Genomic DNA, 25185 nt, shown 5'->3' with positions numbered 1-25185 from the left:
ACCCACGCATCCTTGCCGCCTAAAACCAGGTTATGTTTATCACATTCCTTCTATGTGCTTTACCTAAGGAAACCCCCGGAATCCTCCAAACTGGGCATTGCGGTCTGTGATGCATATCTCAAAAGAGGTGAGAGGGTCGGGCACGGTGGCTCACGCCTGTAATCCCAGCACTCTGGGAGGCCGAGGCGGGTGGATCACTTGAGGTCAGAAGCTCAAGACCAGCCTGGCTCACATGGTGAAACGCCATCTCAACTAAAAATACAAAAATTAGCCGGGCGTGATGGCGGGCACCTGTAATCCCAGCTCCCCAGGAGGCTGAGGCAGGAGAATCACTTGAACCCGGGAGTTGGAGGTTGCTGTGAGCCAAGATCGCACCACTGCACTCCAGCCTGGGTAACCAGAGTGAGACTCCATCTCAAAAAAAAAGAGGCAGAGGAGAGTCCTTTTCCTTCTAACTTTCTTGGACTCTTTGGACTACCTTGGGATCCTTCTATTTACTGCCTTTTTGGCATTATCCTCAGTTTATGGAAAAACGGGCCTACAGAGTGGAAGTCATTTGCCTACAGGTACATCCAAAAACTGATGAAGCCAGATGGGAACTGCTCCCTCCGCATCTGAAACCCTTCCCAGAGCTGTCTCTCCCACCCCAGAAGTAGAAAGAAGCCAGACGAAGATGCATCTTCATCTCCTTGTGGTTTCAGCAAGAAAGCAGGTGAGTTGGAGACGAAGCCCCCAGCCCCTGGGAAATTGAACCCACTTCTTGCTCCAAAGGCTATTGGAGTGACACAAGGTGTGTTTCTCTTCCATAGATCATACTCACCATATTTTGCCTTTAAATGGAAATTGTGTATCCTGAAGTACCTTGTTAAGAGTCCATTTTCAGCCCGAAATTCCTTTTTTTGTAAACCGCTTCAGCAAATAAAGTGTGTTGGCATTTACATTAGCAACTTCCCAGCCTAGGAGAGGATGCTCCGGCATCCGACTCTAAAAGACAAATTTGACTGGGCACAGTGGCTCACGGCTGTTATCCCAACACTTTGAAAGGCCAAGGCAGGCAGATTGCTTGAGCCCAGGAGTTCAAGACCAGCCCGGGTAACATGATGAAACCCCATCTTTACAAAAACTACAAAAATTAGCCAGGCATGGTGGTGTGCCAGTGGTCCCAGCTACTTGAGTGGCTGAGGTGGAAGGATCTCCTGAGCCCTGGGAGGCAGAGGTTGCAGTGAGCCTAGGCAACAGAGCAAGACCCTGTCTCAAAAACAAATAAAAATAAAAGATTAAAAAGCAACAAGTTATCCCACAAGTGGTACATGGTGGTGGTGGTGGTGGTGGTGGTGGTGGTGGTGGTGGTGGTGGTGGTGGTGGTGGTGGTGGTGGTGGTGGTGGTGGTAGACCTCCCTCTGGTTCTTGAAATTGGATCAAAATGAGTTGACAATGCTACCTACTTCATGGGGCCATTGGAGAATTCACTGATAATGCATGCAAATCTCCTTCTGCCTGGAAGACTACCAAATAACTAAATGGTGGTCGTTATTGTTGGAATTGGAGTATATACTGAGCTTTTCCTAGTTGCAAGGCCTTCACATGTATTACCAAGTTAATCCTCACAGCAGATACGACTCTGGTTTACAAAGGAAGTGGTGGATGCTCAGAGAGGTTAGGTAACGTGGTTCAGGGACACACAGCCAGGAAGGGGCAGAGGCTGAGAGTGCCTGACTCCAAATTCATGCAATTTCTACCCCACCATCTTCTCCCCAAGGAAAATAGTCCCTAATGCATGTGTACAATGCTTAGAGGGCAGAGATGCTCAACAGATGCTGAGAGAGTGAGGGCGTAAATGAGATATGCCATGAAAAGGAGCCCCTGTGTACTTACGTGTGCGTTTGTTTAACTTGTGGACAAATACAGACAGGTGCAAAAAATAAATCTTCTTTTTGCAATCGAGAACTTACTGTTCAGTATGAGTTCTGATACATATAAGAAAGGCTATTATGATACCTGAGTCAGTTAACTGAGGGAGGGAGTACTGATAACCATAAGTGTTAGTTGCAGGCTGGATACAGTGGCTCATGCCTGCAATCCCCTCACTTTGGGAAGCTGAGGTGGGAGGATTGCTTGAAACCAGGAGTTCAAGACCAGCCTGGGCAAGAAAGCAACACCCCATCTCCACAAAACTTTAAAAATTAGCTGGGTGTGGGGGCATGTGCCTGTAGTTGTAGCTACTCTGGAAGGGGAGGCTGAGGCAGCAGGATTGCTTGAGTCCAGGAGTTGGAGGCTGCAGTGAGCTTTGATGGCACCACTGTACTCCAGCCTGGTCAACAAAGTAAAACCTGTCTCTTAATCAAAAAAAAAAAAAAAAAGAAGAAGGTTGGTTCTAGGACTGTAGAATCAATAGCAAAAAAAGCACAGGATTTGAGGGAAATCCTCAGTTATATTAATTTTGTATTCCAATTTCATGTTGACTTGATTTTTTACAAAGATCTTTTTTAAAAAGGAGTCCCTGCTTCATTTACCAAAGCTTGGAATGTTTGGGGACATCTGTGACTGCCTAAACCAAGTTCCACTGGGCTGGGGCCATGTCTCAGTCACTTCTGAGACTGGCAAGGCCCTGGCCTATTGGGACTGAACCCCAGGTCAATGCCAGGCATTTGCTGTGAATCAAAGAATCCTGAGTTTTTCAGAGTCCAGAAGAATCCGAAAGGTCAACCAAGCCAATCCCCTTTGTAACAACCACCCATTCTGGCATTCTTCTCTGGTTCATGAAGCCCCTGCTGTGGGCCAGGCACTGGGGAAGCGAAAAGGCAGTCTGTGTCATCCCAGGGATCCTGACAGAAAGCTCTCTGTGAAAGAAAGAAAAGTCACCACCTGCTAACAGCAGTGGGTTCAACAGGCAGGGTTCAAGGCTTATTTTGTTCCTCCTTTTGTCTGTCTTCCAAAATCTCTGCAACAGAATTATGTTACTTTTGTGTGTGTGTGTGAGATGGAGTCTCGCTCTATTGCCCAGGCTGGAATGAAATGGCGTGATCTCAGCTCACCGCAACCTCCGCCTCCTGGATTCAAGCAATTCTCCCGCCTCAACCTCCCAAGCAGCTGGAATCTCAGGCATGCACCACCACGCCCAGCTAATTTTTGTATTTTTAGTAGAGATAGAGTTTTGTCATGTTGGCCAGGCTGGTCTCGAACTCCTGACCTCAGGTGATCCACCCGCCTCAGCCTCCCAAAGTGCTGGGATTACAGGTGTGAGCCACCACATCTGGCTTTTTTTTTTTAGACAGAGTCTCTCTCTGTAGCCCAGGCTGTAATGCAGTAGCGCAATCTTGGCTCACTGCAACCTCTGCCTCCTGAGCTCAAGTGATTCTCCTGCTTTAGTTTCCCAAGTAGCTGGGACTACAGGCACATGCCACCATGCCCGGCTAACTTTTCATATTTTCAGTAGAGATGGGGTTTCACTATGTTGGCCAGGCTGGTCTCGAACTCCTGACCTCAAGTGATCTGCCTGTGTCGGCCTCAGGACTATGTTACTTTTATAATTTAAAAAATATGGCTGGGCTAGGTGGTTCACACATGTAATCCCAGCACTTTGGGAGGCCGAGGCGGGTGGATCACGAGGTCAGGAGTTCAAGACCAACCTGGCCAACATAATGAAACTCCGCCTCTATTAAAAATTCAACAATTAGCCGGGTGTGGTGGCAGGCACCTGTAGTCCCAGCTACTCAGGAGGCTGAGGCAGGAGAATTGCTTGAACCTGGGAGGCGGAGGTTGCAGTGAGCTGAGATTGTTCCACTGCACTCCCGCCTGGGTGACAGAGCGAGACTCTGTCTTGGGGGAAAAAAAAAAAAGGTAAAGATTTAATAAAAGAGGCCGGGTGCAGTGGCTCACGCCTGTAATCCCAGCACTTTAGGAGGCCGAGGTAGGCGGATTACCTGAAGTCAGGAGTTCGAGACCAGCCTCAACATGGAGAAACCCCGTCTCTACTAAAAATACAAAATTATCTGGGCATGGTGGTACATGCCTGTAATCCCAGCTACTCAGGAGGCTGAGGCAGGAGAATCACTTGAACCCGGGAGGCAGAGGTTGCGGTGAGCCAAGATCATGCTATTGCACTCCAGCCTGGGCAAAAAGAGAGAAACTCCGTCTCAAAAAAAAAAAGAGTTAATGAAATAATTGTTTTTTTTAATTGAGCTAAAATTTGCTCTCTAAGCTCCCAGGCCCATGGCTCTAGGAAACTCAGTAGAATGTTTTTGTGGAAGGCTCTCTCCTTCCCTCGCTTTGATGGCGTTGCATGGGTCCCAGGAACAGACGTGATACTTTTGGATCGCTGTAGCTCTCAGACGCCAGGCAGGGGTTTACTGTCCTGGGCTGTCAGCTGCTCCAGGTTGCTTGTGCCCACCCTTCTGAGTGTCTGAGGGTGGCAAGGGAACTGCATGGTGTGACAACGGAAGCACAGCGCCAAGGTCTGGCGTCAGGGCAGTTGCATAGGACTCTGAATTTGCGAAGACCTTGCGCTTGTTTTTCACGTTCTGCTGTCACCATCTTGAAATTTCTCATCATTCTTAAACAAGAGCGTGGCCTTTTTGTTTTGCACTGGGTCTAGTAAATTATGTAGCCGGTCCTGGCAGCATTACCATTCGATCAAGGGTTTTGAGCAAGACAGCCCTGGGTCTCAATCGCAGCTCCTTAATTTACACATTCTGCAACTTGGGACAAGTGACTGAATCTCTCTCCACCTCGGTTTCCCCATTTGGAAAACAGGAATAACCTCCTAGTGGTATTATAAAGACTAGCACTGTTGGTCTTTTCCTCTCGAAGTCCCCTCTCTCTCACTAGAGAGAGAGCTGTTTTCCTTTGTCTTTCTTTTGCCTATTAAACCTCCGCTCCCAAACTCTTCGTGTGTGTCCATGTCCTAAATTTTCCTGGTGCGAGATGACAAACCCCGGGTATTTACCCCAGACAACGTAGCCGCTTCATAATGGGGACCTTGTCCGGATACCAAGGTACAACATTCATCAGAACGGTGAGTGGAGGAGCGGACTCCACCTCTGACCTTTCATCTCAGGGCTCTCAGCCTCCATTTTAGAACCAAGTCAAATTAATAATGGGTATCCATCAGCCAGTAAAAAAGACCATTAGTGTGGCTGCCATTCTTAAAGACTCGGACGTGAGGCTTACTGGGGAGAACATGGAGAATCCCCCAGCACCCATGGTTTGCTGGACATGTTTGAACCAACTTCCTTTCATGGAGAACTTAGCTGTCACATGGGGCTGGAAGAGGTTCTGGAGCAACTGAGGATTTCTGGCTGGGGCTACCCCCTGGTGTTATCCAAAGGCTTCTAGACTGACCCCAGCCTCCAACTGCGCAGTGGGGTGTTGGCAACAGGATCTCCAACTTTGTGTTTTGTTTGTTTGTTTGAGAAGAGAATTGCTTGAACCCGGGAGGTGGAGGCTGCAGTGGGCCGAGATCATGCCACTGCACTCCAGCCTGGGCGACAGAGCAAGGATCTCCTGTCCTCTCTATGTGTGCAGTGTGCAGGAAGTTTACAGTTTACGGAAGTAATCTTGTTCGCTATGTAAATCAGACACCACCTCCTCAAACCTGCCTGTAAAACCCGGAGCACCCTCCGCTGGTGGCTCTTTCCTCTTAGAAGTCTCTCACTGGAGAGACAGAGTTGTTTTCCTTTCTCTTTCTTTTTCTTTTGCCTATTAAAGCTTCACTCCTTAAAAAAAAAAAAAAAAACAGGGTCGGGCCAGGCGCGGTGGCTCACGCCTGTAATCCCAGCACTTTGAGAGGCCAAGGATGGCGGATCACGAGGTCAGGAGATCGAGACCATCCTGGCTAACATGGTGAAACCCCGTCTCTACTAAAAATACAAAAAATTAGCCGGGTGTGTTGGTGGGCGCCTGTAGTCCCAGCTACTTGGGAGGCTGAGGCAGGAGAATGGCTGAACCTGAGAGGTGGAGCTTGCAGTGAGCCGAGATGGTGCCACTGCACTCCAGCCTGGGCGACGACGAGACTCTGTCTCAAAAAAAAAAAAAAAAAAAAAAAAAAAACCAGGGTAGCACTGTGTAACTAACATAAAGCAAATGCCCCTGAATCTTTATATTCTTTGTTTATAGAAAGTATTTAGCATAAGTAGCACAAAGTAATCCCTCAATGAGCAGTTGTTATAATTGTGGGGAAGACGGGCCGGCCCCCAAAGCCCAGGCCTTGCTGACAGGCGGCTTCTCATCTTAACTGACAACTCCCTTAGCATCTCCTGGAAGAGCCAATGGATGCAAACCCGAGCTCATTGGAGGAGGTGCTCAGCTACGATTTGCACTGTGTCTTCCCACTCCCCTGCCACTGACCTCGAGGGGACATGAGGTCTGCCTCTCTCCAGACAACAAACACCATTTGTCCTCGACCTGGACCTGACCGGTCTTTCCGAACAGGCTGTCAGGGAGGGGAAAGCCGTGAGTGGCCTGTGCGCGTGGGCTTGTCCCTGCTGTGATCCAAGTTACATCCTGTTCTGGCGTTGCTATGGCACAGCCAAAAACATCTGCCACAACAAACAGCTGGGACTGGCAGCTGGCAGCAGGGCTTGGATAGGCTGGGCACCAGTGGCCGGGCTGGAAAGGGGGCAAAACTGAGCAAGGCCAGGAGCTGGGCAGTGATCTGGGAAACCTCCCCGATACCCCCAAACACATGCATACACACACACACACGCACGTGCGCATACACATACACACACATACACATACACACACGTGCACACACACACGCATGTGTGCACACACATACACACACGCCCACACGCACACACACATACGCATACACACACACACGCATACACACATGCACACATGCACGTGTGCATACACATACACACACATACACATACACGTGCACACACACATACGCATGTGCGCACACACATACACACACAAGCCCACACGCACACACACATATGCACGTGCACATACACATACACACATATGCATACACACACATGCACACATATGCATGTGCGCATACAAATACACACACACGTGCACACACACACGCACGTGTGCATACACATACACACACACATACACACGTGCACACACACATACGCATGTGCGCACACACATACATGCCCACACATACGCATACACACACACACGCACGTGCGCATACACATACACACATACACATACACACACGTGCACACACACATACGCATGTGCGCACACACATACACACACCCACACACGCACACACACATATGCACATACACACATACGCATACACACACATGCACACATATGCACGTGCGCATACACATACACACATGCACACACACGTGCACGTGTGCATACACATACGCATACACACATGCACACACGCATACACACATATGCATGTGCACGTACACATACATATGCACACACACGCACACGTGCATACACACACATGAATGTGCACATACACATACACGCATACACACACATGCACGTGTGCATACACATACACATGCATACACACATGCACACACACATACACACATGCACATGCGCATACACATACGCATACACATGCACACACATATGCACGTGTGCATACACGTACTCATACACACATGCATACACACACATACATACATACACACATGCACACACGCTCTATTTAGGAGGCAAGTTGGCCTTCTAGGACAAGAGTTCCTAATCCTTCCTAGGAAAGGTTTCTAATTCTGCATTGTTTTTTTCCTGAAGTTCCTGAGAGAAGACGTCAAGTGCATAGCGCTAGAGGGACTGGGCTCTCCGAAATTCTTGCCCTCGTCTAGGTCCCAGTCAGGCCCACAGAACTGCCCAAGGCCCTATCCTGCTCCCAAAATGGAATTCGCTTTCCCGGTTGTTGTTATTGCTGGTGTTTTTCCTGATTAGTAAAACACAGTCATTGTAACAAAATCACATGACGCAGAAGAGAGACAACAGCTGTGCTCATGTGGCATAAACCAGCTGCTGTGCCACATACTTCTCACTGACAAAATATATGTAGAAAGTGCTTAGAACAGTCCCTGGCCCTGGTAAGTGCTATACATGGCACCTGTAATCCCAGCACTTTGGGAGGTCGGGCGGGCAGATCGCTCGAGCTCAAAAGTTCATGACCAGCCTGGGCAACATGGTGAAACCCTGTCTCTACAAAAATACAAAAATTAGCCAGGTGCGGTGGTGAACACCTGTAGTCCCAGCTACTCAGGAGGCTGAGGTGGGAGGATCACTTGGGCCCAGGACATTGAGGCCACAGTGAGCCATGATTGCACCACTGCACTCCAGCCTGGGTGATTAAGTGAGAGACATTGTCTCAATCAATCAATCAAGTAATTGTCAAAATGATCTGATTTTCCATGACAAGGTAGTGATATAGATATTAATAACACAATGTCTAAAAGAGGAACTGAGGCTTAGAGAGGTGACATCACCTGCCTAAGGTCACATGATGAGTGTCCTACCTGGATTTGAACTCAGGTTACACCAGTGCTAAAGCTCTAAGCTCAGAATCTCCCTCCTTCCCCACCCTTTTTGCGGCTGTCCTTAGTTCTTGAACACCTGCATGCTCCTTTCTCTCCCCCAGCCACAGCCCTGACCTCATTCCTGCTGAAGGCCCCAGGGGCCTGGCTGACCTCACAGTTTTGGCCACAGATCCACAGAGGCGACACCCTGTCTGAAGCCACTGGGGATTCTTTTCACTAGTTTGTCCTGTATTCCTGGGCTCGGAGGGTCTTGGGAACTCTCTGCCTGTCCTCTCCCAAAACATGGACTTTGGGATATCACCCCTCTTCTCTCCCTGCCCACTTTCTGTGCCTTTTGGTAGGGGTTCACTGGGAGTATAACAGTAATCATGAATGACAATTTTTTTTTTTTTTTTTTGGAGATGGAGTCTTAGTCTGTCACCCAGGGTGGAGTGCAGTGGCACAATCTTGGCTCACTGCAACCTCCGCCTCCTAGGTTCAAGCGATTCTTCTGCCTCAGCCTCCCGAGTAGCTGGGACTACAGGCACATGCCACGATGCCCAACTAATTCTTGTATTTTTAGTAGAGATGGAGTTTCACCATATTGATCAGGCTGGTCTTGAACTCTTGACCTCGCGATCCACCTGTCTTGACCTCCCAAAGTGCTGGGATTACAGGCCTTAGCCACCGCGCCCAGCCATTTCCTTTTTTAACAGACGGTTTTGCTCTGTCACTGGCTGGAGTGCAGTGGCACAATCACAGCTCACTGCAGCCTTGAACTCCCGGCCTCAAGCAGTCCTCCCACCTCAGCCTCCTGAGTAACTAGGACCACAGGCATGTGCCACCACACCCAGCTAATTATTATTATTATTATTATTTGTAGAGATGAGGTTCCCCCTATGTTGCCCAGGCTGGTCTTGAGCTGCTGGGCTCCAGTGTTCCACCTGCCTTGGCCTCCCAAAGTGGAAGGATTTGCAGATGTGAGCCACTGCACCGGGCCTGGATGACATTTCTTGAGCCACACTGGACAAGATGAGCCTTGTTATTACTATTTTTCAGATGAAAAAACTCAGAAGTTAGATGTCTTACCTAGATGGCCCAGACAGAATTCCAGAGCTGCCTCTTCCAGGAAGCCATTCCTGACCCTCCCCTAAATGCTGAAGAGATAACTATTAAGTCTGAGCACCCCATGGATGTGCCCAGGACGGTGAGCTCCCTGAGGGCAGGGGCTAGGTCAGGTTGATTGCTGTCTGCCCTATACCTGACATAATAGGTGCTCAATAAACACTTGTTGACTGACTGAATGAATGAATGAATGATAGGGCTGATCTCTTTTCTCCTCTTGGGTCCTGAGAAGTTTGGGGAATCAGGCAAGTCTGGGTTTGAATCTTTGCTCTGCCACTTCCTGGCTGTGTAGCCTTAGCCCAGTTACCTAACCTATCTGAGCCTCTGTTTCCCTCTCTGCAAAATAGGGGTACAGTCTGTGGGAGGGTTGGAGAGGACCTACAATGACCGGCACACAGTAGGTACTCTATGAAACAGTCCTGTAGAGAGACAGTTCAGGTCCTCCCTGGAGTCAGCCTGTCTGGGGTTCAAACCTCAGCTCCAACACTGACCAGGTTATATGACCTTGGACACATCACTTTTCCTCTCTGGACCTCGTCTTCCAAATACTTGTTTGGAATAATATTAGCACCAATTACTTGGTTGTAGTAAGTTGTAGTAAGAACTAAAGGAGGCAGTCCGCATAGTAAATCCTCCATAAACACGGGCTTCTGTGACTTAGGGTGAGCTCCTGGAGGACAGACAGGTGTCCCATTTTTTCCACCCCACCCCAGAACCTTGCTCAGTGCCAGGCACATAGTAGGGGCACAGACTGCTAAAGGAACTGAGTCTCCATTTCTGTGGCTACGGGGCGGAGACCCAGAGAGCCAGGGCAGGTTTCCAGAGCGCCCTCCCCCGACAGGCCGACTCTCTTGTGTTTGTCCATCTCATTTCCCAGCTAGGTGGAGGCAGAGCAGCAGCCCAGCCCTGGCCTTCTCTGCCAAGCCTGGTGGGGGCCAGCGGCAGCTGCTCCTCCAGGGGAGAGCCTGGGATGGAGGCTGGGAAGGAAGGGAGGTCTGGGGAGGTGGAAGCCCCTCCAAAGTTAGCCCAAGGCCCCCAGGGGAGCAAGCTACGCAGACAGGAGAGCTAGGGTTCAAGCCTACCAACTCTACTTATAGCTGTGTGACCATAGACGCCTTGCTCCACCTCTCTGAGCCTTGCTTCCTGTGCTGTGGGGCTGGTGGCCTCATAGCATTGTTAGGAAGCAAGTGAAGCGTGAAGCATACAGTAAGTGCTCCATAAATGTACCGGTCATTGCTGCCTCTCTGACTTGTTGCAGTATAGCACCTGTCTTCTACAGATGGGGAAACTGAGGCCCAGAGAGAGGCAGTGACTTGTCCAAGGTCACAGAGCCTGTCTCTTGTTGGTTCCAGCTTCGGCCTTAGCCATTCTCCCTGCTCAACCCAAAGTTCAGCAGGATGGGCTCCTGGGTGGACCAGGCAGGGGGTTCCCTTGGGCTGAGGGGGCTGGAAGGTAGGGGTGAAGGAAGGCTTCGACAAAAACAGCCCCAGCCGGCGGGTGTGGTTCATGCCTGTAGTCCCAGCACTTTGGAAGGCCAAGGCAGGCAGATCACCTGAGGTCAGGATTTTGTGGCCAACATGGTGAAACCTCCTGTTTACTAGAAATCCAAAAAATGTCCGGGCATGTGGCACACCTGTAATTCCAGCTACTCAGGAAGCTGAGGCAGGAGAATCACTTGAACTTGGGAGGCGGATATTGCAGTGAGCCGAGATCGCACCGCTGCACTGCGCCACTGCACTCCAGCCTGGGTGACACAGCGAGACCCTGTTTCCAAACAAAACAAAACCAGAAATAGCCCCTCTGATGAAGGCCTTCTGGATGCCAAACACTTTGGTTGTTTTCTCATTAATTCTGTAAACACTATTAAAATGGTATTATTCTAAATATTCCCATTTTACAGATGAGAAAACTGAGGCTCAGAGAGTTGCCTAAGCACACAATGGGAAGAGGGAGGCTCTTGACTCCAGCCCCAGATCTGTCTGTTGAATGAAGGAAGAGACAGTGGCCCATTCAGGGGTGCACAGCGAGCTCTGTGGTTTGGTGAGTTCAGTCTGTCTCCCCGACCCCCAGATGACAGGTGAGAGGAGGACACAATGCCAGCAGCTCCTGGGCTTGGGATGTCATAGACACGTCCAAAGGGGAGGATAAAGCCCTGTCACCCTTGCTCCACCCCCACAGGTCGCAGAAGCTGCTCAGGGATGGCAAATGGGCGTGGAAGTGGCCTACGCAGCCCCAGGGGGCAGGGCAGGGACGCTCCGGGCGGATGGGAGTGCCAGGCGCAGCCTCCTGCGACCACGCCCACAGGGTGCTCTGCTGCCCGCTAGACCTCCGCGCAGTGCCTTCGAACCGATGCAGACGCCCACCGGGCCACATCCGCCGGGCTCCGGGGACCCCCTCCACCCGCCCAGCCTGGGCCTGGAGGTGCGACGGCCCGTCGCGTACCGTCTGGAGGAGGCGGCGCGCTGCCTGCACCTCCTGGAGCTCTCCAGCTCCCAGGGTCCCGGCTGCGGGCCTGGCGTGTCTGCCGGCCTCCAGGTGCACAGGCTCCAGAGCGCCTCCCAGGAGACTCCAGGAGGCGCCTTTGCCTCCAATTCCCCTAGAGGGGACCGGCCATTCCCAAGGTCCAACAGGAGGAAGGCAGAAAACCCCACACAAAAAGGTGAGCGCCACTGGGGGGCTTTCTTCCCTCCATTGGACCCACAGAGTCTAGGCACAGTTATCCCTGAGGGCATCCGTGGGTCTGCATTCTCAGTATTGCTGTCCACCTGCCCTGTGGTTTCTGGAAAACTCCTGGCCCTCTCTGACCCTCAGTTTCTTTATCTCTGCCACCAGAGATAAAGGGATTGGACTTTGGCTTTTCACTCTTAAAACTGAAGACAAGACCTCATTTCTGTGGGAGGAGGCCTCCACCTGTGGGATTATAAGAAGAGCATCTGGGCCATATAAATCTTTTCCCTTTCCCCAAAATAACTAGCTATGGAGCTACTTCTAGGGTTACGATATCTAATTCTTACAAAAACCCTCCCCGGGAAATGCTGTTACCCCATTTTATAGAAATGAAAACTGAGGTTGGGCATGATGGCTCATGCCTGTAATCCCAGCACTTTGGGAGGCCAAGGTGGGCAGATCACTTGAGGTTGGGAGTTTGTGATCAGCCTGGCCAACATGGTGAAACTCCATCTCTACTAAAAATACAAACATTAGCCAGGCGTGGTGGCAAGCACCTGTAATTCCAGCTACTCTGGAGGCTAGGAGAATCGCTTGAACCCGGGAGGTGGAGGTTGCGGTGAGCCGAGATTGCGCCATTGCACTCCAGCCTGGGTGACAGAGCGAGACTCTTGTCTCAAAAAAAAAAAAAAAAGAGAGAAAAGAAAAGAAAAACCTGAGCTCGTAGTGAGTGGGTTCAAGTTGCAGAAATGGGGTTTGAACCTCCACCCTCCTTCTAGGCCTGTCTGACTTCAAAGCCCTGTGCTTTTTCCGCTAATAATGCAGATTGTCTCCATGAAAGCCACACAGGCTGGATTCTCAGTAGGAACGGCCAGGGACCCTCGCTCTTGTCGGTGCCACCCCTCAGCTCTCTGAGGCCACTGCCCTGCGGGATCCTTGAGGATCCCTGGGGAACACCTCTCAGCTGATGTGGACAGGGTATCACTGGTGCAGCCTCATGCCATGACCCAAAGCTTCCAAATGGAATGGAGTAGGGCCCCCATCACAGAAGTCCAACAGGGACCCCTGAATTGGGCATGAAAGAGTGAGGGAAAGAAATGGGGGTTGTGTGGGGAGTTGGGTGTGGGAGTGTCCCTACCTGAGTAAAGAACGGATGGGCCAGGCTGGGTGCGGTGGCTCATGCCTGTAATCCCAGCACTTTGGGAGGCAGAGGTGGGTGGATCACAAGGTCAAGAGATTGAGACCATCCTGGCCAATGGTGAAACCCCATCTCTACTAAAAATAGAAAAAAAAAATTAGCTGGGCATGGTGGTGCGAGCCTGTAGTCCCAGCTACTTGGGAGGCTGAGGCAGGAGAATTGCTTGGACCCGGGAAGCAGAGGTTGTAGTGAGCAGAGATCGTGCCACTGCACTCCAGCCTGGTGACAGAGCAAGACTCAAAAAAGAAGAACTGGTGGGCCAGGTGCAGTGGCTCACCTCATGCTTGTATCCCAGCACTTTGGGAGGCTGAGGCAGGCAGATCACTGGAGGTTCAAGAGTTCAAGACCAGCCTGGCCAACATGGCGAAACCCCGTCTCTATTAAAAGTACAAAAATTAGCCAAGCGTGGTGGCAGGTGTCTGTAATCCCAGTTACTCGTGAGGCTGAGGCATGAGAAATGCTTGAACCCGGGAGGTGGAGATTGCAGTGAGCCGAGATCGCACCACTGCACGCTAACCTGGGAGACAGAGCAAGACTTAGTCTCAAAAAAAAAAAAAAAAGAACTGGTGCAAAGGCCTGGAGGTAGAGGTGAGCGCCCCAGCTTCCACAAACTCTAAGCAGCCAGTGTCACAGGTGGGCAGACCATGCGAAGCCTTGTAGATCACTGGACTTGACCCTGAGGGCTCTGGGGAGCCAAGGTGAAACCCCATCTCTACTAAAAATAGAAAAAAAAATTAGCTGGGCATGGTGGCGCGAGCCTGTACGATCCTCAAGTGGAAAGATCACTTGAGTCTGGGAATTCGAGACCAGACTGAGCAACAGGGTGAAACCACTTCTCCACAGAAAATATAAAGGCATCGTGGTGCACACCTGCAGTCCCAGCCACTGCAAAGAGGTATGGTCAGCTTTTCCCTCTAGAGCTGCACCGTCCCATATGGCAGCCACTAGTTAAATACATTAAAATTAAATTAAATTAATTTAAATAAATTAAATATTAAACAGTTAATTAAATAAATAAATTTAAATAAAACTAAATGAGAAATTCTGTTCCTTTGTCACATGTGCCCTGTTTTAAGTGCTCAGTGGCTACCTGTGGCTACCCTATTGGACAGCACAGAGAGAGAACATTTCCAGCATTGCAGAAAGTTCTATAGACAGCACAGTGCTAGAGTTCACGCAGGGTTCTGGGTGGGAAGTGTTTTGTGGAGACCAGTGAGGATGGGTTCCAAGGATTCAGGGAGAGATGTACGTGCCCAGTGTCTCCCATGGTCCCTGGAATACAGCAGGTGCACAATGAAAGACCACTGAATGGATGAATGGCCTGGATTAGAGTGGGATGGTGGGATGGAGGTGAGAGGATGATGGCAAGAGAACTTCAGAAGGCTAAATTTGTTTTGTTTTTGTTGTTGTTATTGTTGTTTGTTTTTTGAGATGGAGTCTCACTCTGTCACCAGGCTGGAGTGCAGTGGAGTGATCTCAGATCACTGCAACCTCTGCCTCCCGGGTTCAAGCGATTCTCCTGCCTCAACCTCCCGAGTAGCTGGGACTACAGGCATGCACCACCGTGCACAGCTAATTTTTGTATTTTTAGTAGAGATGGGGTTTCACCATGTTGGCCAGGATGGTCTCGATCTCTTGACCTCGTGATCCGCCCACCTTGGCCTCCCAAAGTGCTGGGATTACAGGCATGAGCCACCGCACCTGGCCTAAATTGGTGGGCGTTGGCGACTGGTGAACGATGAGGGAAGCACCTCGGTCTGGCTTGGGCAGCTGAGTGGACAGTGGGGTGTTTCCTGAGATGGGAACGCAGGAGAGAAGTCAAGTGTCAGGACAGGAATAAGCTCCCACCTGAGGGGCCTGTGGAACTGCCACTTGGAGATGTCTGGGAGGCCACTGGCTGCTCGGCCCTGGAGGTGTGGGCCCAGCAGATTTGGGAATGCATGGGCCTGCCCAGGAGAGGATGAAACTGCACGTAGAAGGAGCAGGGAGAGGGCTCCGGGGACACGAACATTGGAGAGGTGGCCAGAGGGAGAAAGGGGAAAGGCAACAGAGAGCAGTGCCGGGTCAGGCCTGTAAACCTGGACTGGGAGGCCCTGGATCCAGCCCTAGGAATTTGTTGGTGACCTTGGAAAGAGAAGATTCAGGGTGGGGAGAGAGAAGGAGCTAAAGCAGAAGCGAAGAGGAGGAGGCAGCGAGTGGGCTACGACTTTTGAAAAGTTTGTTGGTGAAGGGGTTAAGACTGGTACTGAAGGTCGATGCAAGGTTAGGGGAGATAATTTTTCCCTTGAGATGGAAAAGATCTGACCTTGTTCACAGGTTAACAGAAAACGTGTGTGTCGGGGGTGTTGCCTAAGGGAAAGACCAGCTCATAAATGGTATTTGTAACATGCTTGTAGGCTGAGGTGGCTCACACCTGTAATGTCAGTACTCTGGGAAGCCATGGTGGGAGGATCACTTGAGTCCAGGAGTTCGAGACCAGCCTGAGCAACAGGGTGAAACCACTTCTCCACAGAAAATACAAAGGCATTGTGGTGCACACCTGCAGTCCCAGCTACTCAGGAGGCTGAGGCAGGAGGATCGCTTGAACCCAGAAGATCCAGGCAGCAGTTAGCCATGATCATGCCACTACACTCCAGCCTGGGCAACAGAGTGAGACTCTATCTCAAATAGAAAAAAAACAACCAACCAACCAACAAAAACCCAGCATGCTTGAGAGTGTGCACCAGTTCGTACAGCGATCTGAACATCCCAGCGAGGCAGAATCTTCTTATTTATCCCCATTTCAGAGATGAAGAAACTGAGGCCCAGCGTGGCTCAGCAGTTTCCCCACAGTCACACTGGGCAGTTTTTCCTAATGTGCACAAAGACTTCATCCAGGCCAGCAGGATCTGGGTTTTTTTTTTTGTTTTTTTTTTGTTTTTTTTTGAGACGGAGTCTCGCTCTGTCACCCAGGCTGGAGTGCAGTGGCCGGATCTCAGCTCACTGCAAGCTCTGCCTCCCAGATTTACGCCATTCTCCTGCCTCAGCCTCCCGAGTAGCTGGGACTACAGGTGCCCGCCACCTCGCCTGGCTAGTTTTTTTGTATTTTTTTTAGTAGAGATGGGGTTTCACCGTGTTAACCAGGATGGTCTCGATCTCCTGACCCCGTGATCCGCCTGTCTCGGCCTCCCAAAGTGCTGGGATTACAGGCTTGAGCCACCGCGCCTGGCCAGGATCTGGTTTTGAATCTGGTTCCTTAGGCTCTGCTCCCGGGTTAGTCCCCATGCTTTTCCTCCATTCTGTTTTGCTGTTGTTGTTATTTTGTGTTTTGTTGTTTTCAGACAGACTCTTGCTCTGTTGCCCAGGCTGGAGTGCAATGGTGTGATCTCTGCTCACTGCAACCTCCGCCTTCCGGGCTCAAGTGATTCTCCTGCCTCACCCTCTCAAGTGGCTGGGATTACAGGCATGTGCCACCATGCCTGGCTAATTTTTTTTTTTTTTTTTTCTTGTATTTTCAATAGAGACAGGGGTTTTGCCATGTTGGCCAGGCTGGCCTCAAACCCCTGACCTCGAGTGATCTGCCCACCTCAGCCTCCCAAAGTGCTGGGATTACAGGTGTGAGCCACCACACCCAGCTTTTTCCTCCTTTCTGGATAAACAAACCACAAAGTGACTGGGCGCGGTGGCCCATGTCTGTAATCCCAGCACTTTAGGAGGCCGAGGCGGGTGGATCACTTGAGGTCAGGGCTTTGAGATCAGCCTGGTCAACAAGGTGAAACCCCATCTCTACCAAAAATACAAAAATTAGCCAGGTGTGGTGGCATACGCCTGTAATCCCAGCTACTCAGGAGGCTGAGACAGGGGAATTGCTCGAACCCGGGAGGCGGAGGTTGCAGTGAGCTGAGATCATGTCACTGCACTCCAGCCTGGGCGACAGAGCAAGACTCCATGTCAAAAAAACAAAACCACGAAGTGATAAAAAAATTGAAGCACCAAAATTCTCAAGTGGAAATAATTTAGCCAGAGAGCATGAGCAAGGGAAGTCGCTCACAGTACTGCAGTATTTTCAGAGTTACAACATTTACATCCTGCCATCATCTCCTTCCCCAAATAGGATGTCTTCCGAATTTGCAATAATATAATAATTATGGCAACTATTTTTAATACTCTTATTAGGTTATATACCTTGCTAAGCATTTAAATATGATCTCATTAACTCTTGCAGCAACCATGAGAGGTAGGCTGTATTACTCTTTCTTTTTTAAGATTAGCAATGGGGGCACAGAGAGGTGAAGTGACTTGCCCAGGGCCACACAGTACATCTTTGGCAGAGATGGAAGTCAAAGCAAGGTCTGTTTGTCACCACAGCTTGTGCCCGTCTGTCAAACTACTTTATTAGTGTTAAAATCATAGCAGAAAGGCTTGTTATTCTGTCGCATCTGGCTTGCTGACTGAGGAGGGGGGAAAGTTAGCGTCCCATTCTATCAGCTGATCAGCCTCTTCTTCCTTAGGAATATAATTGTCCTAAACCCCAGAAAAGGATGCCATTGGGTCTGCAGGGACTGCAGCAGTCTGACTGGAAGAAACCTGTATTTTCAGCCGACTGCAATGGCTCATGCCTGTAATCCCAGCACTTTGGGAGGCCAAGGCAGGCGGATCACTGGAGGTCAGGAGTTTGAGACCAGCCTGACCAACATGGTGAAACCCTGTCTCTACTAAAAATACAAAACTTAGCCAGGCGTGGTGGCAGGCACCTATAATCCCAGGTACTCAGGAAGCTGAGGCACGAGAATCACTTGAAACTGGGAGGTAGAGGTTGCAGTGAGCTGAGATCCTACCACTGCACTCCAGCCTGGACAACAGAGTGAGACTCCATCTAAGAAAGAAAGATAAGACAAAGAAAGATAAGAAAGGAAAGGAAGGGAAGGGAGGGGAGGGGAGGGGAGGGGAGGGGAGGGGAGGGGAGGGGAGACAAACCTGTATTTTCATCTGCAGAAAGCTTTTTGAAATTTAGGAGCCTTAGGGAAACAGGGATAGACAGAGTCATAAATTTCTTCCAGAAATGGTCTCCTTTTCTTTGCAATCCCTGGATAATGAATGTGTTGAGGTCAAGAAAAATGACTGGTGATTTCCCACTGAACTAGGGGAGGGGAAGAAGGAAGAGGATGAACGCCTGTTTATCATCAAGAGGAGAAGGGGTAGCCCATGGCCCTGCCCTTCCCTCCCTCCCTCCCTCCCTCCCTCCCTCCTTCCTTCCTTCCTTCCTTCCCTCCCTTCTTTCTTTCAGTGGAGTCTCGCTCTGTTGCCCAGGCTGGAGTGCAGAGGCGTGATCTCGGCTCACTGCAACCTCTGCCTCCCAGGTTCAAGCAATTCTCCTGCCTCAGCCTCCTCCCAAGTAGCTGGGATTACAGGCGCCTGCCACCATGCCCGGCTAATTTTTGTATTTTTGGTAGAGACGGGTTTCACCATATTGGCCAGGATGGTCTCGATCTCCTGACCTCGTGATCCACCTGCCTCGGGCTCCCAAAGTGCTGGGATTACAAGTGTGAGCCACTGTGCCTGGCCTCCCATGGTCTTTCCTTGTCTGGAGTGCTCAGTGTCCTAATCGGTGTAGGTGACAGAAAGGATTAGAAAGGTGGACGAGAGTCAATCCCTGGCATCTAGCTGGACAGGCTGTTGCTTAGAATCAAATCCCATTGGTGGCTGCTAAGCCTCTGATTTGAAAAGACAGTTTTGCTAAAGGGATGTTTTAGTTATGTGGGTATTCAGAAGCCAAAGTGCCCAGCTTCCATTTTCTTTTCCTTTTTTTTTTTTTTTTTTGAGATGAAGTCTTTGTTTGTCACCCAGGCTGGAATGCAGTGGTATGATCTTGGCTCACTACAACCTCCGCCTCCTGGGTTCAAGCAATTCTCCTGCCTCAGCCTCCTGAGTAGCTGGGATTACAGACATGCGCCACCATGTCCAGCTAATTTTTGTATTTTTAGTAGAAACGGGGCTTTACCATGTTGGTCAGGCTGATCTCGAACTCCTGACATCAAGTGATCCACCCACCTCGGCCTCCCAAAGTGCTGGGATTACAGGCGTGGGCCACTGCACCCAGCCCCCCAGCTTCCATTGTCTAGGGAGCTAAGGAGAATGCAACTCGGGCAGAATAGATTTATTAATAAGAACCTACTTCTTTCCTTCCTGCATTTGGTCCCACACTGGGACTGCGTGAGCCTCAGTTTTCTACATATACTACTCAGCCGCATGCTCAGCCACAGAAGTAATCATCGCTCACAATGTGGTGACGTCTTCCCGGTCCTTTATCTGCGCATCTGCGTATATACGCATTATTCCATTGCATGACTGTGCTGCAGTTAGCCAATCTTATATAGATATCTCAAATTTCTTACTATTACAAATAATGCTGTAATGAACATCTTTGTGCCTAAAACATTGGTAGCACCTGCCGTCCATCCTTAGGCCGGATTCTCAGAACTGGCAATGTACCTCCAAGATGGCCCCAACAACCCACGTCTTCTCGTACTCAGGCCGGCTATGCACCAAATGCTTGTGTCTCTTCTCACTGAAGCCCTACCCCCTCATATGGTGGATTTGGAGGTAATTGGGTTTGAAGAGGTCATGAGCATAGTGTCCCCATGATGGAATGAGTGCCCTTATAAGAAGCTGAAGAGACCAGAGCTCACTCTCTCCACCATGTGAGGACACAATGAGAAGGCGGCCATCTGTACACCGGGAGGAGGTCCCTCACCAGAACCCAACCATGCTGGCACTATGATCTCACACTTCCAGCTTCCGAAGCTGAGAGCAATAAATTGCTGTTGTTTAAACCATCCAGCCTGCAATATTCTGTTATGGCAGCTACAAACGACTAAGACACTGCCCCCGTGCAGCTGCCTTCCACCCTGAATCGGGGCTAGCCCGAGTAGACAATAGAATATGATAGAAGTGGCCAGGCACAGTGGCTCATACCTGTAATCCCAACACTTTGGGAGGCTGAGGTGGGTGGATCACCTGAGGTCAGGAGTTCAACACCAGCCTGACCAACATGGAGAAACCCTATCTCTCCTAAAAATACAAAATTAGCCGGGTGTGGTGGCACATGCCTGGAATCCCAGCTACTCAGGAGGCTGAGGCAGGAGAATTGCTTGAACCTGGGAGGCGGAGGTTGCGGTGAGCCAAGATCGTGCCATTGCACTCCAGCCTGGGCAACAAGATTGAAACCGCATCTCAAAAAAAAAAAAAAGGAATATAGCAGAAGTGACCCTGTGCGACTTTCAAGGCTGGGTCATTAAAGGCGTGGCAGCTTCTTCCTTGAGTTTCTTGAATCGCTCAATCTGTGAGAAGCCAGCTGCCATGCTGAGGACACCCCACAGCCTGCGGAGACGCCCACCTGACAAGGAGCTGAGGCTTCCTGCCAACAGCCAGCACTGGCTTGTCAGCCATGTGGGTGAACTGCCTTGGAAGTGGACGTGGGATCTCAGTCAAGCCTTCATCCCATCTCTCATGAAGACTCACGAGAGACCTTCAGCCAGACCCACACAGCTAGGCTGCTCCCAAATTCCTAACCCACAGGAGATAAGAGGTAATCAATGACTTTGGTGTTTTAGGCCAATATGTTCTGAGTGATTTGTTCCATGGCAGTGGAGCTAATAATACTAGATCAAAGACCAGAGCATTCTTAAGACTCATGATCTAGAATGCCATTTTTTCTTCCCTTTTATTTTCCTTTTTTTCTTTTTAGATAGAATCTCACTCTAGTTGCCCAGGCTGGAGTGCAGTGATGCAATCTCAGCTCACTGCAGCCTCTAACTCCCAGACTCAAGTGATTCTCCCATGTTAACCTCCTGAGTAGCTGGGACTACAGCCATGTACCATCATGCCTGGCTAGCTTTTTGTATTTTTAGTAGAGACAGGTTTCACCATGTTGCACAGGCTGGTCTCGAACTCCTGGACTCAAGCAATCTGCCCACCTCGACCTCCCAAAGTGCTGGGATTACAGGTGTGAGCCACTATGCCCGGCCACTTCTCTTTTAATATCACCAGATTGTCAGTTATTTTTTTGTTTTCTCTTTTTGTGTTGTCATTGTTGTATTTGAGGCGGGGTCTTGCTCTGTCACCTGTGGTAGAGTGCAGTGGCGTGAGCACGGCTCACTGCAGCCTCAACCTCATGGGCTCAAGTGATCCTCCCACCTTGGCCTCCCAAAGTGTTGGGCTTACAGCCTTGAGCTGCTGCACCTGGCAAGATTGTCAGTTCTTGTACTGACATGTAATTGGCCTGCATGATCTAAGGTGATCTCCTGATAGGAGTTCCTGTCAGCTCTGGGGATGTGGGATGTGTTTTCAAAGCCCCATGTGTGACCAACAGCCCTTTCCTCACCATTCCCATAGAAAGATTTGTTTTTTATTTGTGGCTGTGAACCTTCCAGGGCAGAATGTTCACAGTTTGTTACTTGTGCCCAGCCAAACCATCTAATAGCCAAAGCTAGGCAGCAGAGAAAGCTCAGCCTGTTATAAGTTAATTGCTCTTTGCTTTCTCTGGATCCTCAAAAGCTTTTAAAGGAGTGTAAGCAAAAACAGCTGGCTTGGGCCGGGTGTGGTGGCTCACACCTGCAACCCAGGCACTTTGGGAGTTTGAGGTGGAAGGATGGCTTGAGCCCAGGAATTTGAGACCATCCTGGGCAACATAGCGAGACCCCATCTCTGAAAAAAACCAAAAAACAAAAAACAGCTGGCTTATTAAATAGTACTTCGGCCGAGCATGGTGGCTCACACTTGTAATCCCAGCACTTTTGGGAGGCTGAGGCAGGCAGATCACCTGAGGTCAGGAGTTCGAGGCCAGCCTTGCCAACGTGGTGAAATCCTGTCTCTACTAAAAATACAAAAATTAAGACCAGGCGCGGTGGCTCATGCCTGTAATCCCAGCACTTTGGGAGGCCGAGACGGGCGAATCATGAGGTTAGGAGTTCGAGACCAGCTTGACCAGCATGGTGAGGCCCCTGTCTCTACTAAAAATACAAAAATTAGACAGGTGTGGTGGTGCGCACCTGTAATCCCAGATACTCAGAAGGCTGAGGCAGGAGAATCACTTGAACCCGGGAGGCGGAGGTTGCAGTGAGCTGAGATCACGCCACTGCACTCCAGCCTGGGCAACAGAGCGAGACTCCATCTCAAAAAAGAAAAAAATATATAGAAATTAGCTGGGTGTGGTGGTGTGCGACTGTAATCCCAGCTATTGGGGAGGCTGAGGTGGGAGAACTGCTTGAACTTGGAAGGTGGAGGCTGCAGTGAACCAAGATCGCGCTATTGGACTCCAGCTTGGGCAACAGAGTGAGACTGCGTTTCAAACAAAAAAGAAAGAAAGGAAGGAAGAAGTAATTCTTCATCAGAGGCCATACAACCAGGATAAGGGTTATAATGAGGAAGTCAGCTTCCATTTTCATGGCTCATGTAGTGAGCAGATGCCCCATTTGATGTGCAGACCCAGGGGACCTGCATGGGCACGTAGAGACATATCCAGGGCTCCATTCCTTACATCACTAATATGCCCAGTAAATATTTCATCACCTGGTGAACCTGTTGGGCTTTGGAAAAATTCAGATGAATGGAAATCATAGTCGTCCCTGCACTTGAGGTTGTTCACAGAGGCAGTAAATGGAGTAAAAAGTCCACAGATGTTGTAGTTTGAAGTAGGTTCAAATCCCAGCTGCGTGAGGTGATGTGCACCTGTAATCCCAGCTACTCGGGAGGCTGAAGCACGAGATTCACTTGAACCCGAGAGGTAGAGGTGGAAATTGCAGTGAGCCGAGATCATGCCACTGCACTCCAGCCTGGGTGACAGAGCAAGACTCCGTCTCAAAAAAAAAAAAAAAAAAAAAAAAAAAAAAATCCCAGCGGCGTCTTCTAAAAGCTGTGTGACCCTGGATAGATTCCTGGACCTCTCTAAACCTTAGTTTCTCTATCTCTCTCTCTATATATATATTTTTTATTTTTTTATTATTATTTTTTAAGACGGAGTCTTGCTCTGTCGACTAGGCTGGAGTGCAGTGGCTGGATCTCGGCTCACTGCAACCTCCGCCTCCTGGGTTCACACCATTCTCCTGCCTCAGCCTCCCAAGTAGCTGGGACTACAGGTGCCTGCCGCCACACCTGGCTAATATTTTTTGGTATTTTTAGTAGAGACGGAGTTTCACCGTGTTAGCCAGGATGGTCTTGATCTCCTGACCTTGTGATCTGCCCACCTCAGCCTCCCAAAGTGCTGGGATTATAGGCGTGAGCCACCACGCCTGGCATATTTTTTATTTTTTATTTTTGAGACAGGGTCTCATCTTTCATCCAGGCTGGAGTGTAGTGGCATGATCACGGCTCACTGCAGCCTCGACCTCCCGAGCTCAGATGATCCTCCCACCTCAGCCTTCCATGTAGCTGGGACTACAGGCTCACACCACCATGCTCGGCTAATTTTTTTTTTTTTTTTTTTTTTTTTTGTAGAGATAGGTTCCTGCCACGTTACCCAGGCAAGTCTTGAACTCCAGAGCTCAAGCAATCTGCCTGCCTTGGCCTCCCAAAGTGCTGAGACTACACAAGAGCCACTGTGCCCAACCAGTTTTATCGTGTGTGTGTGTGTGTGTGTGTGTGTGTATGGGGGTGGGGTGGGGAGGTTGTGGTGGTGGTGTTGTTTTGAGACAGGATCTCATTCTGTTGCCTAGACTGGAGGGCAGTAGTACAATCACAGCTCACTGCAGCCTTCATCTCTCCATTTCAAGTGATGCTCCTGCCTCAGCCTCCCAAGTAGCTGAGACTATAGGCATGTACCAACACACACAACTATTTTTTTAAATTTTAAAATTTTAAATAGAGACAAGGTCTTGCTATGTTACCCAGGCTGGTCTTGAACTCCTTAGCTCACACAATCCTCCTGCCTTGGCCTCCCAAAGTGCTGGGATTACAGGGATGAGCCACCATGCCCAGCCTCTTTTTTTTTTTTTTTTTTTTTTTTGAGACGGAGTCTCGCTCTGTCGCCCAGACTGGAGTGCAGTGGCCAGATCTCAGCTCACTGCAAGCTCCGCCTCCCGGGTTTACGCCATTCTCCTGCCTCAGCCTCCCGAGTATCTGGGACTACAGGCGCCCGCCACCTCGCCCGGCTAGTTTTTTGTATTTTTTAGTAGAGACGGGGTTTCACCGTGTTAGCCAGGATGGTCTCGATCTCCTGACCTCGTGATCCGCCCGTCTCGGCCTCCCAAAGTGCTGGGATTACAGGCTTGAGCCACCGCGCCCGGCCGCCCAGCCTCTTTTTAAAGGAGGGAATAATTGTCTCTATCTATTTGAGATGTTTTGAGGAAACATGAGCTATGCATATGAAACACTTAGTACCTGGCCTAGCATGTGGCACGTGTTTAACAACTGCTGAGTTTATTACTGTTAGCAGGAAAATGTCCTGTGGTGTGCTGGATGGGCTCATGTGACAAAATTAGACCCAACTTTGAACTCCAGCTGCATTCTGGGGATCAAATGCCTTCACCACTCTGAGCCTCAGTTTCTTGATCTGTAGAATAGGTCTAATCAATGTACCTTGCTGGGTGTTTGTGCAGTTTAGATGGGGCAATGTATATATACGGATGCTTAGCACACAGGTAGCATTTGCATTAATAGGAAAGACAATCAGAAGAGCAAATAATTGCAACACAGTGTGATAAATGTAGTAGCAAAGGTCTTTACATAGGTTTTTGTTTTGTTTTGTTT

General features: G+C 49.8%; 2 protein-coding genes and 1 non-coding gene across 4 annotated transcripts in view; all 3 read left to right on the top strand.

Annotated features, from left to right (window-relative positions):
* The window catches only part of SART3 (spliceosome associated factor 3, U4/U6 recycling protein), a 382087-nt gene that overhangs the window by 112816 nt on the left and 244086 nt on the right, over nt 1-25185 (top strand). The gene's annotated exons all lie outside the window — the stretch shown is intronic.
* SELPLG (selectin P ligand) overlaps nt 1-25185 on the top strand; it is a 304877-nt gene that overhangs the window by 140581 nt on the left and 139111 nt on the right. The gene's annotated exons all lie outside the window — the stretch shown is intronic.
* LOC126931908 (small nucleolar RNA SNORA40) lies at nt 1867-1991 on the top strand. The gene has a single exon (XR_007718016.1). It is a non-coding gene; the product is annotated as a small nucleolar RNA SNORA40 (small nucleolar RNA).

This window comes from Macaca thibetana, chromosome 11 (assembly GCF_024542745.1).
Source record: "Macaca thibetana thibetana isolate TM-01 chromosome 11, ASM2454274v1, whole genome shotgun sequence".
NCBI classification, from domain to species: Eukaryota; Metazoa; Chordata; class Mammalia; order Primates; family Cercopithecidae; genus Macaca; species Macaca thibetana.
The sequence above is the reverse complement of the archived record's forward strand: the minus strand, read 5'-3'. Positions and strand labels throughout refer to the sequence as shown.